The 9,859-nt window shown below is 49.7% G+C and overlaps 2 non-coding genes across 2 annotated transcripts; one reads left to right on the forward strand and one right to left on the reverse strand.

Moving 5' to 3' along the window:
* Positions 1-977: 977 nt before the first annotated feature.
* Positions 978-1,140, forward strand: LOC115871452. Its single transcript, XR_004047313.1, has one exon. It is a non-coding gene; the product is annotated as a U1 spliceosomal RNA (small nuclear RNA).
* Positions 1,141-8,594: 7,454 nt separating this feature from the next.
* On the reverse strand, positions 8,595-8,665 carry TRNAG-CCC. The gene has a single exon. It is a non-coding gene; the product is annotated as a tRNA-Gly (tRNA).
* Positions 8,666-9,859: the final 1,194 nt, after the last annotated feature.

Raw genomic sequence — 9,859 nt, forward strand, 5'->3', positions numbered from 1 at the left:
TTTTGTTTCAGAAAAGCACAAGGACGTCTCCGCAGCCCCGCACTACCCTCTCCGAAGGTCCGGTTGCCTCCTCTGCCTGCATCGTAGGCCTTATGCCCAGCGAGTCCCAGCAGGCGAATCACGGATCGACAGTGGCAAACTCATCTGCAACGGGGACAAGGGCATCGTCCCCAACGTTCCGTCCCACAGACTCCCACTCGAGCCATTTCTCCCCTTGGGAAATGTGGGCTTCACGGGGAGCTGTGGCCCCGTCGGCCAAACCTGCTCTCTCTTCAGGGACCGCGCTCTGCCCCCCAGGATGCCAACTCATTGTGCAGACAAAAGCGTTGGCATCCTACATTCCAAATAGCCCGGAGTTTTCTTTACCCTACGTTTGTTCCTTAACAACGGCAGGTTTTGTTGGGGTTCAGAATCCCAGGAGAGGCAGGGACTGTGTAGAGAGACCCACGTCCACATTTGAAGGACAACAAGACAGGACTGCCGAAGGAATCCGACGTGGTATCTGGGGAAAACCTGGTCCCCAGGAGAGGTCGCAGTTGATGGCTGAGCCCCTGGAAGGAGGGGGCTGCCATCCGCTAAGACTCGGGCTGCGCAGGCGCAGCGTGTTTTCCAGGACAGAGCTGGAGCTCCGGAATCGGGTCTCGCGGTGCTGTTTGACTGTGTTTTCTTGCCATGGTTTTCACTTGTGCTCCTCTCTGAGCTGCCCCCTGCTAGTGGTGGAAGAACTCTGACTGGGACGATAATAATTGGCGTGTTTTATGTACATGAGGGCGCGCAGTGGCTGCCTGGTTAGCACATGGAGATTAAACACCTCGTGGTTTTCAGTACTGTAAGAAATTGTCTGTAGTTTTTCAATGAAGAATTGTGTTCTAGGACCCAAGAGGGTGTAGGAGGGCTCGGAGTTGAGGGGAGCGAAATGCCCATTTGTGAAAGTATAGGTAGTATGGGTCCGTGGAGGGTCTAGAGTTAATTAACTCATGCTTACCAGGCAGGGGAGATACCATGATCACAAAGGTGGTTTTCCCAGGGCGAGGCTTATCCATTTCACACCAGATGTGCTGACCCCTGCGATTTCCCCAAATGTGGGGAACTCGACTGCATAATTTATGGCAGCAGGGGATGCATCTGCACTCTCCCCTGCATTTAATTGTTCTCAAACATTAGAGCAGCACTTGGAAGTAGGAGTCATTATTGTGCTCCCTACGCCAAGGAGCAGAGGGAAGCACCAGCAGGAACGTACTGTGTAGGTGCACACTGAGGAAGGCCCTGCACACCCCAGCAGCTCAGCAAGTCGTCAGTGTGTAAGAAACAAAGCCTGGAGGTACTTTTGCAAATCTGAAGATATGCACTTCTGTGTGCCCCTTGCATGCCCAGTAATAAGAGTTGGATACTAGAATGTAGCTGGGTCTTATGACTTGAAGACAGCAAATATATAGTTTGTAAAGGATCAACATGCACTATCCTTCTTGTTTCAATACTTACCTATTTTTATTTTTCATCTGCATGAAAATCGAAGCTTTGCTGCTTTTCAACTTTGCATCAGCATTCTGGTCTTCCATATCTTCATGGACGATTATTTGACCTGGAATTGGGAAGAAAAATGCAAGGCCTTTCTGGTCAGACATGTGCACATCCCGCATGTGTAGCCAGGATGCTCTAAGAGATATTCCAGGAGCTCTCGGGTGAGCTTCAGAGAGGTGGCCTGGCATGCCTTCCCGAGTCCACTGGGCAGAGTAGACTGGATGGGCAAATCATTACCTTGATGCCTGCTACTTGAGTGGGGTTTAAGAAACAAAAAGAAAGAAAATCTATTAGTTGCCCAATTCACAAGATACTTGCCCATCTGCCCTCTCGACTGTCCAGCCGTCCATCTCACCAGACACTAACAGAACGTGGATATGAGCGACCTCCTGCGGTCTCTGAGGAGGGAACACCCAGCCTGTGCTCCCAAGTCCTCCGGGGACAGGAGTGCCTCCACACCTGCCCCTGCTGTGCTTCCACCCGCTCTCAGGACTAATCGTCTCTATCAAAATGTTCCAGTATAACTAACTTCCCCACTGCAGGTTCACCTACACAGAGTGTTTCAAGCAATACCCCACGGGGGAGGGGCCTTATTCTCCATAGAAACACAGCCAGAAACCTTACATCATTTGATGTCTACAGCAATCATGGAATACACAATTGGACCCATTTAACAAAGGAGAACTAGAAATCTAGGCCAGACATTCATTCTCACAACCTTAGTGATCAAACAACACTGATCAAAAACAAATAAAGGTGAGATGCTGGCCCGGAACCTGTGAAGGAACCAATTGTGAGGATGGGTGTGTTTGAACTCTGTCGTCATGCTTCGTCCTCCTGAGACTGCCCTGGCCCCAGAATGTGGAGTCCAAAGCAGGACTCAACCCTCATCGCCATCGAGTCAAGTCCACCTCATCTTGAGCGGATAGGACAGGGTGACCCTGCCCCTGTGGGTGTCTGAGACTATAATTGTGTGCTGGAGCAGAAGCTTCATCTTTGTCCCAAACAGCGGTTGGTGGTCTCAAACTGCTGACGTTGGGGTACAGCCCACCATGTAACCACTACACCACTGGGTTACAAAGTTAGAGAGTCCCTGATTGAATCGTGGATCCTTGGAGTCTTCTGGGAGACGAGGACCTTGGCAGGGTCCTGGAGTCTGTCCCCGACTGGCCTGTGGCAGGTTTGCTGATGAGGAGCTCTGCCAACTGGCTTCCCTGGGTCAGCGTGTCCCTGAATCTCTGGCTCTGATGGCTGGCTATGTGCGTGTTCCTGGGGAGGTCCTGCATGGACTTGATGGTATTGTCCGCATGCTGTGTGAACAGGTAACAGCCACCAATGCCTCTTGTAGCCTCTGACATAAGTAGCTCAGTTCTTGGGCCTGGGGACTATCATGGCTGATGCCAGCTGTATCTTGGCTGAAAGCAGAGACTCCCAGAATGATGTTTGCTTGTGTTTATTGACTATGCTAAGGCGTATTCAACTGTGTGGATCATAACAAACTATGGACAACCTTGAGGATGGGAACTCTAGAGCACGCCATTGTGCTCACGCACCGCCTTCTCTCTGTTTATCAGGATGTTACCTATGGGTCCACTTGTGAGGATTTGGTCTTCTTTACATTGAGTTGCACTCCATTCTGAAGGCTACAATCTTAGATGTTCACCAGCAAGTGTTTCAAGTCCTCCTCCCTTTTAGCAAGCAAGGTTGTTCTACCGTCTATGTATCTCACGTTGTTCAGCGTCTTCCACCAATGCTGATGCTCCATTCTCCTCATGTAGTCCAGCTTCTCCGAATGTTGGCTCAGCACTCAGCTTGAATAAGTGTGCAAAAGGACAGAACCCGAACATGCACCACACACCCAAACTCTGGCTAGCGCTGTTTGTGGCCTTTGTTCCAGGGGTTCAGATCCTGATGAGCCCTTAACAGCTGAGTCAGAAGGCAAGCCGCCCATGTTGTTTTGTCGTATGTTTGTAAATATCGATGCATCAGCTCAGCCATCGGCAGTGCTTTTTCTGGAAAAATGTTTACTAGACTTTAGGAAGAGGTGGCTACAGACTAAATAGGGTGGTGGGAGGGGAGTGACGGGTGAACGAGGTCACAGAGTCCTGTATACAGGTGAGGTGGTTCTGGAAGGTGGTGTTCAGGGACCTAACGACGGCAACATGCAAAATGTACACAATTGGAAAAGTGTTGACCGTGCCCGAGGCACAGAGTAGGCATAGAAAGAAACACGGACTATCAAAACAATAGTATCACAGCAAGGACCGTCACCCCTACCACTGCCGTGATCTTTCATCCCCATAGACTCTTCCAGACGACACACATGTTTTCCCTTTTCCACTCACTACTACGACGAAGAGGGCTTAGATAGGTCTTCGGTCCATCATCACACAAAAGACACTGACAACCAGGGAGATGGAGGCCACAAAGGCGACCTGGGAAGTCTGTCAATTAGAAGATACGGCAGCTGATGGCCAAGGCCCACTTCTTCTCTGTGTGGGGAGTGGTCTGGCTGGACGTTCCACATGACGGCGATGGTGTGAATGGTGGGGCCAAGAGAAGTTTGCGAGATAGGAGATGACACTCTACCTGGTGGCAGACGGTCAAGCCATACTTACCTGACAGATAATCTTGACGCTACGTTTCCTAGGGCCAGGCTCAATCTTTGCACCCCAGGTGTACGGACGGACCCTTGTGGATTTTCCACATTTGGGAAACAACATAGTTTGTGGGAGTGGGAACCTTGCCTGCACACTCCCCTGACTTTAAGACAGAGACCAGTGTACTCACACATGTCCTTTGTCACTCTCTCCTATGCTTCCAAACGGACCCCGGGGGAGCCTGATGGTGCTTGCCTCCTCACTGAAAATGTCAGTCAGCAGTTAGAACTCACTAGTCCATCTGCAAAAGGAAGATGTGTGAGATGCCATCCGATCCCTGAGACTCATCCTGACTCTTGATACAGCAGAGGGAGACACTGCCTGGTCTGTGCCACCCTCACATCGCGTCTGCCTTCGAGCCCACTGCTCAGCCAATGAAGGATCAACCCTTCTCACTGGGAATCAGGTTCTCTTTTACTGCCCCCCTAAGTTACTTACCAAGCACGGTGCTCATCTCCAAGGATCGATCCCTCCTCATGGCGTATCCAACTTAAATGAGCCAAAGCCTTGCCATCCTCAGTTCTAAGGAGCATTGTTCCAAGATAACTCGATTTATTCCTCTGGCAATCACGGTGTCCTTATTACTCTTCACCCGCACCTTCATTCAAAGGTATAATCTCTCTGTCTTCATTATTCATTGCTCAGCTTTCACTTGGATATGAAGTATTTGAAAAAATGAAGTTTAGGGGCCGGCCCCAATCCCAACTATGTGGACACCTGCCGCTACCCCCAGAAGAATTTATTTCAGAAGACAGCACTGAATCTTCATCTCTGGGAGAAGGCCATGTCTGATCAGAGCACAGGGAGCAAATGTAGGGGGAGGAAGAGAGAGTTGAGCACATCCTGGCCCACCAACCCTTGAGGATGATCTTCCTGCTCAGAGCAGCAAATCCACAGAGAAGACCATACGGCTGACCCCACTATGAGACATGACATCGCTCACTGATCCATAGCCCTACAGGGGCAACACTGGAGACACAGTGTGGGAATTCCGCCCGATCTGATCCCAATACACCGAGGCAAAACACTAAGGCATTCAACAGAACAGCAAGGGGAACAGAACAATGAAGTCCCCAGGGAATACCAAAAGCGGACTTTGGGGCCAGGGCTTGGCACCCAACAGACTCAACTGGAAAACACGCCTAAAGGCCAACAAGCAGTCTTTGACCTAACTACAAGCTTTTCTTTCTTGTTGTTGTTTTGTTTTGTTTTTGTCATTGGCTTATTGTTGTTTTGTTTTACTTTGTTGCTTGGTTTTGCTCTGTCTTGTTTCCGTGCATGTTATAATCTCCCCAGGTCTGTCTAAATAAGATAGGCTGGATGAACAATCTGGAGGAGAAAACAACGGGACCAACAGTTCCGGGGGGACATGGGAGAGGGGGAGGTGAGGGGAAAGGAGGTGGCGGTAAGAAACCCAGGGAACAACAAGTGATCCAAATCGGTGTTGAGGAGAGTGTAGAAGGCCTGGTAGGGTGTGACCAAGGGTAATGTAATCAAGAGGAATTACTGTAACCCAAATGAAGACAGAGCATGATAGCGGGACAAGAGGAAAGTCAAAGAAAATAGAGGAAAGAACTAGGAGGCAAAGGGCATTTTATAGAGGTCTAAGTACAGGCATGTACATACGTAAGCATATTTATATATGAGTATGGGGAAATATAACTATGTGCATATATTTATAGATTTATTATTAAGCTAGCAGATGGACATTGGACCTCCACTCAAGTACTCCCTCAATGCAAGAATACGTTGTTCTATTAAACTGGCATTCCAGGATGCTCACCTTCCCGACACAATCGCTGAAGACAAATGGGTGCATAAGCAAATGTGGTGAAGAAAGCTGATGGTGCCCGGCTATCAAAATATACAGCCTCTGGGGTCTTAAAAGCTTGAAGGTAAACAAGCGGCCATCTAGCAAAAAAGCCCACATGGAAGAAGCACAGCAGCCTGTGTGATCACGAAGTGTCTAAGGGATCAGGTATCAGGCACCAAAGAACAAAAAATCTTATCATTGTGAATGAGGAGGAGTACAGATTGGGGACCAAAGACCCATCTGTAGGCCGCTGGACATCCCCTTACAGAAGGGTCTTGGGGAGGAGGTGAGCCAGTCAGGGTGCAGTATAGCAACAATGAAACATACAATTTTCCTCTAGGACCTAAATGCTTCCCCGCCCCCTCACTATTCTGATCTCAATTCTACCTTACAAATCTGGCTAGACCAGAGGATGTACACAGGTACAGATAAGAACTGGAGACACAGGGAATGCAGGACAGATGACCCCTTCAGGACCAGTGGTGAGAGTGGCGATACCAGGAGGGTGGAGGGAGGGTGAGGTGGGAAGGGGTAACCGATTATAAGGATCTACTTATAACCTCCTCCCTGGGGAATGGACAACAGAAAAGTGGGTGAAGGGTGACGTTGGACAGTATAAGATATGACAAAATAATAATAATTTCTAAATTATCAAGGTTTCACAGGGAGGGGGGAGCGGGTAGGGAGAGGAAAGATGAGGAGCTGATATCAAGGGCTCAAGCAGAAAGCAAATGTTTTGAGAATGATGATGGCAACAAATGTACAAATATGCTTGACACATAATGCATGTCTGGGTTGTGATAAGAGTTGTACGAGCCCCAATACACTGTTTTTTGAAAAGTTGTTGCTAGGTGGCATCCAGTTGGTGCTGGCACCTAGCACACCTGTGTGCAACGAACAAACACTGCCGGGCGCTGCGCCATCCTCTTCATGGTTCTTCTGTCGCCACTATGTCCACCCATCTGCTCAAAGGTCTCATTTTTCATTGCTCCTGTACTTTACCGAGCATGATGCCCCTCTCCAGCGCCTGGTCTCCTCTGACACTATGTCCAAAGCACATAAGATGGAGGCTTGCCATCCTGATTTCTAAGGAGCACTCTGGGGGTAGCTCTTGCACGACAAATGTGTTAGCTCCGTTGGCCGTTCGCGGTCTTTTCCGTCTTCTTTGCCAGCACCACATTCGCGGTCTTTTCCGTCTTCTTTGCCAGCACCACAATCGAGAGGCATAGAGTCTTCTCTTGGCTTCCTTCTCCAGGGTCCAACGTTCACATGCGCAGGAAGCAAAGGAAAATACCGGGGTCTGGGTCAGGCACACCTTCATCCTCAAAGTAACATCTTCTGTTCAGCACTTTAGAGAGGTCTGCGCAGCGGATTTACCTGTAGTGGAATGCATCATTTTGTCTCTTAACCGTTGCTACCACGAGCATTGATTTGGATCCACGCAAGACAAAATCCTAGACAGAGTCAACCTTTTCTCCTTTCCTCATGCCGGTACCTGCTGGTCCAGTTGTGGGGCCGGTGGGGCGGGGTCCAGCGGACGGGCAAGCAGAGCGAAGGACACGAAGAGAAGTGCGGGAGCACGTGGGCTCACGTGTCTGGGCTGCAGTGGACTCGCGCGGGGCTCGCGGGCCTTCGGGCCAGGCGCCAGCTGGAGCGGAGGAGGCGATTGCACTGCCCGCTGCTTCGGATTCACCCGAAGGACAGACTTCACTCGTGGCCAACAGCGGTCCTCCTTCCCCCTGCCCGCCCCGCCAGCACAGTGACAGGGCACGCTGCGCACGCTCAGTCGGTCACCGCGCTCTGCTGTGAGGTTAGTGGTTCAAGCCCCCCAGCCCGGGGTCGCAGTGTTTACCAGGGGGAGTGTTTTGGCGCGCTGCGCTGCAGTTCCTCTCGGGTAAAGGCAGTGCATGAGGAGCAGGGACATTGCTGACCTGTCCTCTTTGTCATTGTGCCCCTGGCATCTGTCGCTTCTGACTCATCGCGCCCTAGAGGACAGACTGAACCCTAAGGGGTCCAGAACTGCGAACCGTGGTCCGAGCACACAGGACACACAGCCTCCTTGTTCTTCTGCTTTGTCCACCGTCCCCAACCCTGTCCAGCCCGTGGTCATCGAGTCCATCCCGAGGGTTCTGAAAGGCTGTCAATCTCTGCGGGAGGACGGGGTGCCTGCACTGAGGAGCTCCCCGGGGGACCTGGAGATAAACTGACGTGGAGCTGGGAGCCCAGAGCTGGTGGAGAGATGGAAACCACCGGTCCGCGGCCTTGACCTTCGAATCTCCATTCGCCGCTCTGCCGGTATTTATTTAACCGCTCTCAGATTCAGTGTCGGTCACATAGCAAACACCGGGACCTTCTCTCCGTGCAAATGAATTCCAGATGTTACTTGATTCTCTTGCAATGTCCTCCAGCCTGAGGATGAAATGTCGGCCTTTGTTGTGGGCTCTGCAAAGTCCCAGACTCCAGGGCTTCAACAATCCGGAAACAGAACGATGCACCGCTGCCAGAAGGGCCCCTGGGTCAGACATGCCTGTTTCACAGAGAATCCTGAACGGAAGGGAGGACGCTCGCAAAACCTATTAAGAAAAATAGAACAAAGGGGCTGCATTGGCCGGGAATCGAACCCGGGTCTCCCGCGTGGGAGGCGAGAATTCTACCACTGAACCACCAATGCTCCTGCCTGGAGCCACAATCTCTTAGTAAGAAGATAGAATTGCTAGAACCACCGGATAAAGTTCCCCAAGATATTTCAGAAGTGATTTTGGTTAAGCAGAGACAGCGGAAGTTAAGGTTTAAAGGATACTTAGAACAAGTAACGTTTTCTAAAATGCTTACATTCGTTTTTTAACAATTTTCTTGACATACAATTCATGTATTATACAATTCAATAGTTCGAATATATTATTAAAACTTGTAAAATATATATCATTTAATTTAGAGAAAGAAACTGTTTTTGTCAGCCCAAACTACAACACTGAAAAAAGGCTCCTGACTCTTTAAATTGCATAACGGACTGCCAAGAGATTCCAGAGAAAATTCACCCAGTCCCCTTGTTAATGTCCCGAGACCTTCCATTGTTTACCTCAGATGAATACCTCAGTCATTGTGGGAGGTAAAGGAACTTAGTCAGGTTAGGCTAGTAAAATTTCAATGTAGGGAAAAAGAAGTAAGAATGAGAAGGAAAAGAAAAGGACTAGATTCAAAAGAGGGATTTGAAGAAATGAATTTTGGTTCAGCGACTTAATCTTTTGTGCCTGGTTTTGCACGAGGTCAAAGATCAATCTTGTAATCATTATAAAAGTATGTACCTATGGTGTCTCCTTTTGGAAGTGTTTGTGCATTTGAATGGAAAAGTCACTATGTATTTTAAAAGACTAACAATAATTTTGCAATCAAGAGTTAAGTTTTCCCCTCCTCCTAGAAGAATATATTTCAGAGGACGGCATTGAATCTGCAGCTCTGGGAGAGGGACATGTCTGATCAGCGCACAGGGGAGCAGATGAAGGGGGAGGAGGAGAGAGTGGAGCACATCCTGGCCCACCAGACCTTGAAGACTTTATTCCCCCTCAGAGCAGCCAGTCCACAGAGAGGACCACATGGCCGACCCCACTATGAGACACAACATCCCTCACCGACCCATAGCCCTACAGGGGACAACACTGGGGACACAGTATGGGAATTGTGCCCGATCTGATCCTGCCAAACCGAGGCAAAACACTAAGGGGGTGCAACAGAACAGCAAGGGAAGAGAGCAGTGAGGTTCCCAGGGAATGCCAAAGGTGGACTTGGGGCCAGGGCTTGGTGCCCCAACAGACTGGACTGGAAAACACTCCTAAAGGCCAACAAACAGTCCTTGAACTAACTACAA

This window comes from Echinops telfairi, unplaced genomic scaffold (assembly GCF_000313985.2).
Source record: "Echinops telfairi isolate 266 unplaced genomic scaffold, ASM31398v2 ScPeMD7_5805;HRSCAF=6673, whole genome shotgun sequence".
NCBI classification, from domain to species: Eukaryota; Metazoa; Chordata; class Mammalia; order Afrosoricida; family Tenrecidae; genus Echinops; species Echinops telfairi.